At 44.4% G+C, this 9,347-nt stretch overlaps 1 long non-coding RNA gene across 1 annotated transcript; it reads left to right on the forward strand.

Moving 5' to 3' along the window:
* Positions 1-32: 32 nt before the first annotated feature.
* Positions 33-9,347, forward strand: Gm38648. The gene is made up of 3 exons (XR_865802.2): positions 33-4,402; positions 8,516-8,666; positions 9,055-9,347. It is a non-coding gene; the product is annotated as a predicted gene, 38648 (long non-coding RNA).

The following is a 9,347-nucleotide window of genomic DNA, read 5'->3' on the forward strand; positions in this document are numbered from 1 at the left end:
GCTCACAAGGACACACTGCCTCCAACAAGGCCACACCTACTCCAACAAGGCCATACCTCCTAATAGTGCCTTAAATGAGTCAAGCATATTCAAACCACCACAGAGAGTTACAGGCATAAACCATCACACTTGGAGTTTTTAGTTTCTTTTTTGTTTTTTTTTTTTTCTTGTGACAATCTCACTGTGTAGCCTTGGCTGTCCTTGCAGTCTCCGGCTATATAAACCAGGGTGGTCTTGAACTCACAGGCATCAATCTGCCTGCCTCTGCTTCCCACGTGCTGGGATTAAAGGTATGTGTCACCACACTAAGTTAGTTTCAAGACTAGGTTGGCCTTGAATTTGCTTTATAGCCCTGGGAGGCATGAAGCTCTCATCTTCTCCCTCTGCTGGGATCGCAGGCATGTAGCACCACCCCCAGCAACATATGCTTTTGAGCTAGTATATCAGGCATTTCTATAGCTACACTGATTTTAGTTTTCTATACTATTATGTACATTAAAGTGTTGCATATATGTACACATGTGGGCCACTTCTATGAAGGACAAACTACACTAGTCAAACACGCATGATGTGTTCCTTACAATCTAAGAAGAGGGACTACAGGATGAGTACCTCTCTTCCCCTTCTCTATGCCAAACTTGTGACTTTTGGGCTTTAAAAGTAAAGTTTTACCGTGTGTGTGTGTGTGTGTGTGTGTGTGTGTAGGGAACCTCTGTACCAACTCAATTCCCTTACTTTTAGGTTACTGAGACTCTCCCATCTTATTGATGTCATTACAGTTTGTTCCTCTTGTACAACAGTCTATACGTTAATGTCATGTAATTTCTTTACCCATCTTACTGGCAATAAAAATCAAGATGCATGCAATCTTTTCTTCTAATGGAATTTTGTTTTGTGTTATTTGTTGTTTGAGACAGGATCTAACTCTGTAGGACAGGCTAGCCCAGAAGTCACTTCGTAGCCCAGGCTGTCCTCACGCTCACAATGATCTTTCTTTGTCTTCTGGGGTTACACAGCTGTACCACCCCTAAATGTCTTTTGCTCTTATAAATATGAAAGATTCTACAGGCTCCCAGGTACATATAGTAAGGACATACTCAAGGACATCATTTTTCAAATTCTTAAAAATTATAATATATATTTATATACACATAATGTATTTTATGGTCATGATAGAAATTTACATCACAATCTGTATACACAGAATGTGTACATCTTGGAAATTGATAGTTTGTGAAACAGAAATTACCCTTATTACATTCCCTTGAGTTTTACTACTTTATTGAGTTTTTTGTGAAAAACATTGGCCATGCCACAGGAAAAAATGGTCATGCCTACAATCCTACCATAGGGGAAGCTAGGACAAAGGTGATTGCTCCAAGTTCAAGGCCACCATAGCCTACAAAGCAAGTTCCAAGCAGGCCAGGGCTGGTAGTAGGTACCTATTTCAAAAAACAAGCACATGAGCTGGGTGTGGTGGTTCACGCCTTTAATCTCAGCACTTGGGAGGCAGAGGCAGGCAGATTTCTGAGTTCAAGGCCAGCCTGGTCTACAGAGTGAGTTCCAGGACCGGAGAAACCCTGTCTTGAAAAACAAAACAAAACAAAACAAAAAAAACAAGCACACTCTTATCTGTGATGTAGGCATGGGGCTGTCCCCTTGAACTCTAGTTACTTGGAAGACTGTTGCAGAAGAAATACTTGAGCCCAGGAACCAAGGTCAAGGTCAACATCAAAAAAAAAAAAAACTTTCAAAAAAAGTTAATTATTGATTGATTCTACAACTCACTTAGATAACATGAGTTTTGTTTTTGTTTTTTAATCACTTAAAATCTATAACCAAGGGGCTGGTGAGATGGCTGAGTGGTTAAGAGCACCGACTGCTCTTCCAAAGGTTCTGAGTTCAATTCCCAGCAACCACATGGTGGCTCACAACCATCTGTACAGCTACAGTGTGCTCATACACATAAAATACATAAATACATAAATAAATAAATAAATAAATCTTTTTTAAAAATCTATAACCACCACTGGTGAGATGGCTTAGGTAAAGGTGCCTGACAACCTGAGTCCAATCCCTGGACCCTACATGGTCAAAGCAGAGCAGGGGCTCCTGCAAGTCGTCCTCTGACCTGCTCGCTCACGCAAGGTATGCACAGGCCCACACATAAATGCAATATTTATCCATATATCTGTCTCCAGGAATGAAATAGCTAAGCCTTAACTTCTTAAACCTTCTGTTTTACAACAAAATTAATTGCTTTCTGAAATGGCTATCCCAGTCTGTGCTTTCCCTAGCTGCATAAAGAAAAATCTTAGAGTTTTTAGATCCACAAGTGGCATTGTTAGCGCTCTGAATTTTCCAAGTGTGACATAGTTGGTTTGTATCTTCTCAAAGGAATCATTGGCTCAGGTATCATTTCAATTATTTGCCTTCTTGTCCATTTTTTCTTTTCTTTTCTTTTCTTTTCTTTTCTTTTCTTTTCTTTTCTTTTCTTTTCTTTTCTTTTCTTCCTTCCTTCCTTCTTCTCTTTCTTTCTTTCTTTCTTTCTTTCTTTCCTTCCTTCTCTCTCTCTCTCTCTCTCTCTCTTTCTCTCTCTCTCTCTCTCTTTCTTTCTTCCTCTTTCTCTCTCCTTCTTTTGTTTTTCTGTTTTTGAAACAGGACTTCATTGTAGCCCAGACTGGCCTGTAGCTAAGGATAAACTAGAACTCTTGATCTTCTTCCCTCAGCCTCCCAAGTGCTGGGATTGCCAGCATAGGCCACTGTGCCCATGTATTTGCCCATTTCTGTTGGAACCTGTTGATACCTGTTGAAGAATTAGCATCACATTTAACCCAGGGTCCAGTGGGAAAATTATTTCTTTGAGAGATGATGGATTGAGAGTCAGGAGACTTCATCTGATCTTAAAGGCGTAGGCAGAAAACTATGGCCTTGGTATTTTCCTGTCTTGTATGGCTTTCACTTTACCACAGAAACCGTCTATCTGCCTTTGCCAGGAGTAAATTAGCTCACCTCCTCATTCCCTATCTCATTCTCCGAAACCCGAGCTGAACACCCTGTTCATCCGCACCAGCACTGGGCTCCTGGGCTCTGCGGCTCTTCACATTCCACAGGCTTCATCTAATACCGCCCCAAATTGAGCCAGTTTTTGGTCTTTTCCTGCACCTCATTCTCCCTCTGTATTTTACGAAGAGGAGGGGAAACCACTGGCCACTGGGTGCTAGACAATCATAACAGCGCCTTTCCGAGAGCTGCCTTTGGCTCACTCAGCCCAGAGCAATGAGGTCCCAAAGCTCTCTCTGGGCCAGGAGGGGCCTTCCAGGGCTTTGTGTGACAGTACATTCTACAAAACTATGTCACATGTCACGCAGATGATATTTAGGTATGTGTTATCTGTTGTGACCAGGCTGGCCCAGAACACACTTTAAGCACCCCATGTTGATCTCAAACAGAGGTAATTCTTTTGCCTCCTGAGTGCTGGGATACCAGGATTCAGCCACTGTGGTCAGCTGGCTGTTCTATTACTTAAATAAGTAATGGCCTATTGACACTGGGAGCGTGCATCCTGTAGGCTGGTTGTATTGTCTGAAGCAAAGTTCATTGTTGCCCGGGTTAAGCTTTGGTGGCATTGTTGCTGATAGCCACTAGAGCCTCCTTCCTGTAGATCAGTAGTCAGGTTCCTTGGAGCCTGGTTTTTTTGAGGGGGAAGAGAGGAGTTTCACTTCCCATCAAGCCTCAGTGTCAGCCTCTGGGATTCCATGGCAACGAGAGAAGGGAGGGTGAGTAGGTGGCCAGGGCTCTGGGCCCTCTCTGTCTCAGCCAGAACATTTCTTTTGTTTTCTTTTGTTATAAACAGAATCCCATGTAAAACTCATGTAAATACAGTTTTCCCCCTACATGTGCCTACCACTGGGATGGCTCACTGCGTGACTGACTTTTAAAACAGCCAGGGCCGTAGCTAGGGAGAAAAGGCAGGCTGATGTTTGCCAATGGCTTACCTCCTTTCTGATAGACATACCATACAGCTCCTGACAATTTTAGGCCTTTTCTCTTCTTTTCTGTTCCCATTGTTGATTCCTGCTCAAAGGCCCATGATTCCCCTGGGCAAGCTGGTGTAGTCATCTAGTTCCTTAGTGTGGCGGACTGGGGGCTGTCTTCCTAGATCAATGCCTGGTTCTTCTGCAGTAATGGACTTTAGCCAGCATATCGCTGCTCAGTGCCCGGCAGGAGACCTCTCTTCCAGCCCACGTCATACTTGCATGTGGCTGTATAGCCGTGTTGTCTCCCAGGCACCATGAGCTCATGTGATGGGTGCCTTTTCCACACCATTTACTTAAGAAGAAATTGCTCTTGCAGGAATCTTCTCTGAAGCCATCTGCCTACAAGCTTGAGACTTTATGTGGTAATTCTGGACCTCTTCATACAGACCAGGATAACACAAGGATGGTGGAGGCCTGGGTCCCTGCAGGGCTGTGTGACACACAGATGCCCACCCAGTGGGACCAGTTTGACTTCCAGACTGTGACGTGGGTCTCCAGTCAATCGCCACCTCAATGGCCTGCAACCCTGGACTCTAACAAAAGCAAGAAACCCAAGAATTTTAGACCTGGGAAGTCTGGGGCTCACTGGGAATTAGGTCTGACAGTTGCATCCTTTGGGGAAAGAGAAGATACTTTTGAATATCTGAGGCCTTGGTAATCATTGGGTAGTGGGGTCTGGGTTGATGCAAGAAGGGCAGCAGAAGCGTGATAGCAGGTTTGACTCTCTCTTTTTCTCTCAAATGATTATTTATTTTCATTTTACATGTATTGGTGTTTTGTCTGTCTGTATGTCTGTGTAAGGGCATTGAGTCCCCAGAGCTGGAGTTACATGGACAGTTGCGGGTGGCCAGGCCCTTTGGAAGAATGAGCTTAGCTACTGAGCTCTTAGCTATTGAGCCATCTCCTGCCTCATAGGCTTCACTGTCTTAAAGCAATCAGACTAGGCCCCCTGACAAACTCCAGAGTATCTTTTTTTGAAGAATGTAGTAAATGACACGTCAGTCATCAGTTTATAGAAAAGGAAACAGCCCTTGGAATTTATGAATTGACGGTAAAGAGTCATGCAGTAGCAATATTGGGTCTCAGATCCAGGGCTCCTGCTTATTCTGAGCTGACTCTCCATTGTTTTTACAATTGTCTTGATTTTCCTCCAGATATTCCCCATTGCCCTCAAGTCAAGGGGCTGATTTCTAGAACACTGCTCTGAGGTACAAGCATTATCAATGAGCCATGATGAAACATTTGATCATATTTGACAATATAGTGTAGGTCAACGGTGAACAAGTAGCTGTGAGTATTTCTGTCTGTTGCCCTTGGCCCCCGTCCACTCTTGAGCCAGACACCCATTTTCCTCATCTGGTTTCTTGGAGCATGCCTTGTTTTCTAGCTTTCTCAGTCAGTTCCCCTCTTTTCTCTTAGCAGACACAGCTTTCTAGCTGGTCCCAAACTGAGGTGTCTCTGCATTCTTTGCCCATCTTGGCATAGCATAGAAACAGTTGGCAGGAACCCCTTTGGATGTCAGCCCATACAATGGCAAGACATACAGGGCAGACAGCTTGGAATTTATGATCTCGTCAAGTCCAGGGACATACAACCAGCAGGCCCAACTCAAGGCTTGATGTCTTAGTTAGGGTTTCTGTTGTTGCAACTAAATGCTATGACCAAAAAGGAAGTTAGGGAGGAAAAGGGTTTAGTTGGCTTACAGTTCCATATCACATGTTCATTGTTGAAGGAAGTCAGGACAGGAACTCAGACAGGGCAGGAACCTGGAGGCAGGAGCAGGTGCAGAAGCCGTGGGGGGTTGCTGCTTACTGGCTTGTTCCCCATAGCTTGCTCAGCCTGCTTTCTTATAGAACCCAGGACCACCAGTCCAGGGATGGCACCACCTAGAGTGGGCTAGGCCATCCTCCCATCAATCACTAATTAAGAAAATGCCTTACAGCAAGGTTTTTGGGTTGTTTTTTGGTGTTGTTGTTTGTTTTTTGTCTTTGTTTTTGGTTTTTTTGTTTGTTTGTTTTTCAAGACAGGTTTCTCTGTGTAACCCTGGCTGTCCTAGAACTCACTTTGTAGACCAGGCTGGCCTTGAACTCAGAAATCCACCTGCCTCTGCCTCCCAAGTGCTGGGACTAAAGACATGTGCCACCACCGCCCTGCTTACAATTGGGAATTACAGAGGATTTTTCTCCATTAAGGTTCTCCTCTTTCGGATAATTCTAGCTAGTGCCAATTTAACATAAGACTAGCTAGCACCTTCCATCTCTGAAAAGACCCAGTACCTCTACTGTAGGCCCCTAGAACAATGTTCTTCAGTCACCTGACTGTAAGGAAGGACCAGAGTTGGTCCTTAAGAAGCCAGTCCCGTGCCCTTCATACCTGTCTTTGGTCAACATCATTCTGGTTCAAGAGAAACAAGAGGGTTGTTGTTGGATTTCTTTCTGGTGCTTTTATGGTCAAGCAGGCACCCAAAGTTCCTTCCTTCCATGCCAACCATATTTCTTTCCCGTCTCCTCTCTTTATACTTTAAGTAAAGATCAGTGCTAAAAATAAATCCTCGTTTTCTTGAGTCTCCTACTGAGCCACTTACTATATTCCTACGTTGCCAGAGTCAACACTCCGAGCATGTAGACACACACTTGCAAAATAAAACCTTGTTTTCCAAGAAGCTTCTGGAAGGTCTGGACTTTGCTAGGAGAAATGCATTTAAATTGCCACTGTTCTTCCAAACTTTCTTTTTCTGCTTTTGAGACAAGGTCTCATGTAGCCCAGGCTGGCTTCAAGCTTGCTCAAAACAGCTGAGAATGATCCTCCTGCCTCCATCTCTCAAGTGCTGGAATTGCAGGTTTATGTAGGACTGGGGTTCAAATTCAGGGCTTTATGAATGCCAGGAAAATACTCTACCAACTATGCCATGTTCCCAGCCTCCCTCTCATATTTTTGTTTGCTTTTGATTTTTTTTTGTTTTTATTTATTTATTTTGGCTTTTTTTTTTTTTTTTTTTTTGTCTTTTTTGAGACAGGGTTTCTCTGCTCTGTGTAGCCCTGGCTGTCCTGGAACTCACTTTGTAGACCACACTGGCCTCGAACTCAGAAATCTGCCTGCCTCTGCCTCCCAAGTGTTGGGATTAAAGGCGTGCGCCACCACCGCCCGGCTTATTTGTTTTTTAAATTGTGACATATCTTATTTTGAAGCCCAGACTGATCTTGAACTCAGGATCCTACCAAGTCACATTATCTTTTAATCAGAGGTCTTACTTCTGCAGACAAGGGCTGATGCTAACACCAAAGAGGTATTTGTAACATTGTGCTTGGGTGGGAGATTGAACCCAAGGTCTCATGCCTTCTACAAAAATATCAGTCGGCTATTCCAGTAGCCTTTAATGTGTTTTTGTTTTGTAATAATCATTGGTCAGGATTCCTCACTGCAGCAAAATACCTGACATAAAGATGTTTAAATAGAGGAAAGGTTCATTTTGGCTCCCAGTTTAGAAAGTTTGACTTCCTAGTTCATTGGCGAATTGCTCTTGGCCCTGTAGCATATGATAGCAGGGAAACAGCAGAGGGAAGCGTCAGTTTTTGTTGTCAGGGAATTGAAGGAAACAGAAGAAGGGGCCAGGGGCTCAATATTCCCTTCAAGGACACATGTGCAGTGAGTGGCCTGACATAGATCTTCCTCTTACAGTTCCACCGTCTTCCGACGACAACACAAATTGTTAAAATAAACCACTTTATACATAGGCCTTGGGGGCTTTACAAACCAGCGGCAAGTTTTGTTTTATTCTATGTGCATTCATGTTTTGCCTGCATGTACTCCATGTGTATGCTGGTGTCTGCAGAAGAGGACATCAGCTCCCTTGGAAATAAGGTCACAGATGGTTGAAGTCACCTTGGGGGTGCTGGGAGCTGAACCCAGTTCTTTCCCAAGAGCAACTGCCCCAAACCATCTGAGCTTTCTCCTCAGCCCTGAAGTAGCACTGTTTATATCTAGGCTGCACAAAATGCAGCAACTACACAGAGCAACCAGGAGAGCTTCCAGTACAGTTAGAGATTTAAAACACACACACACACACACACACACACACACACCAAGCAAACAGAAATTTGTCCCACCCTGCCCCTTTTTACTTTTTTTTCGTTCTGTCCATCTGGTTTTTTGGTTGGCTAGTTTGTTTATTTTGAAGGATCTTCCAAAAACTGATCACCATACAGAGGGTTAAACTTGTGGGAGAAATAAACTCGGTGGGTCGGCTCAGGACAGAACAGAATAGAAAAACAGCGCTCTCGCTAAGCTTCGACGCTCCAGCAGATTTGTGGATTTGGGTTAACCAAGGCTAGAATTCCAGGACTCATGTTACCCATGTCTAGCAGGCCAGGGGAGTTTTGTTGGCTGGATGGGAAATCTTCAGTGTCAGCACTTGTTTTTATTTCTGTTCAAAATTTGAGCTCAGTACATGGATGGCTTTCTTTCTCCCTATACAGATAAGGAGCCTGAAGTCTGAAGAAGAGAGATCTGTCTGTCCATTGAGCTCTATATGTGGCCACATGCCACACGAAATGTGGTGTCTATTCCCAAGCTGCTCTACTAGCTGGCTCTCAGAGTCGTCAGACACCTCAGTCCCTTTACCACCAGGTACCTTGACCTTGGCCGGCTCTGTTAAATGCTCCACTACCCCAGTGAGCTGGAAGCCCCATGGAGCTGAGAACCCCTGTCTTCTGCAGCTCCTGCATAGCATACCAGTAGTTTTGTCAGGGCTGAACTGAGGAACGAGAGTATGTGTGAGCATGAGACTATTGACTAAGTCACTGTAGGAGGAAGGGAAGCAAAGGGCATGGGAGGACCTGTTTCTTACCAGCCTCCCGAGCACTGATGTGAATGGACCGAAGCGAGTGGCCACTGAGAGGCCAGGGCAGCCAGTTGCTAGATTCTGAGCGTGAAGTCTAGCTGGTAGAGAAAGATGTGGGAATATTTCAAATTCTTTGCAACCAGTGGTGGACTTGGCAGTCTCCGTTGATTACAGGAAGTACCGTTGGGTCAGGACTGAAGAACAAGGAAAAGCTGGAACCTACCACTGGTGTCTTCTGTAGCTGAGTGTCTCCACTTTGAACCGAGTCTCCTGAGCTTGAAACGCAGAAATTTGGGCCAACAAAATGGCCCAGCAAGTAAAGGCACATGCCACCAAGCCTGTGTCCAACTCTAAGGACCTACATGCTGGGAGGCGAGAACCTGCACCCAGTGTGTCCTCTGACCCGCACATCAGTTCCCTCTACCCCTCCCCTAATAAATAAATAATTTTAATTTTCATGAAAAGAC

Source organism: Mus musculus, chromosome 1 (genome assembly GCF_000001635.26).
Source record: "Mus musculus strain C57BL/6J chromosome 1, GRCm38.p6 C57BL/6J".
NCBI lineage: Eukaryota > Metazoa > Chordata > Mammalia > Rodentia > Muridae > Mus > Mus musculus.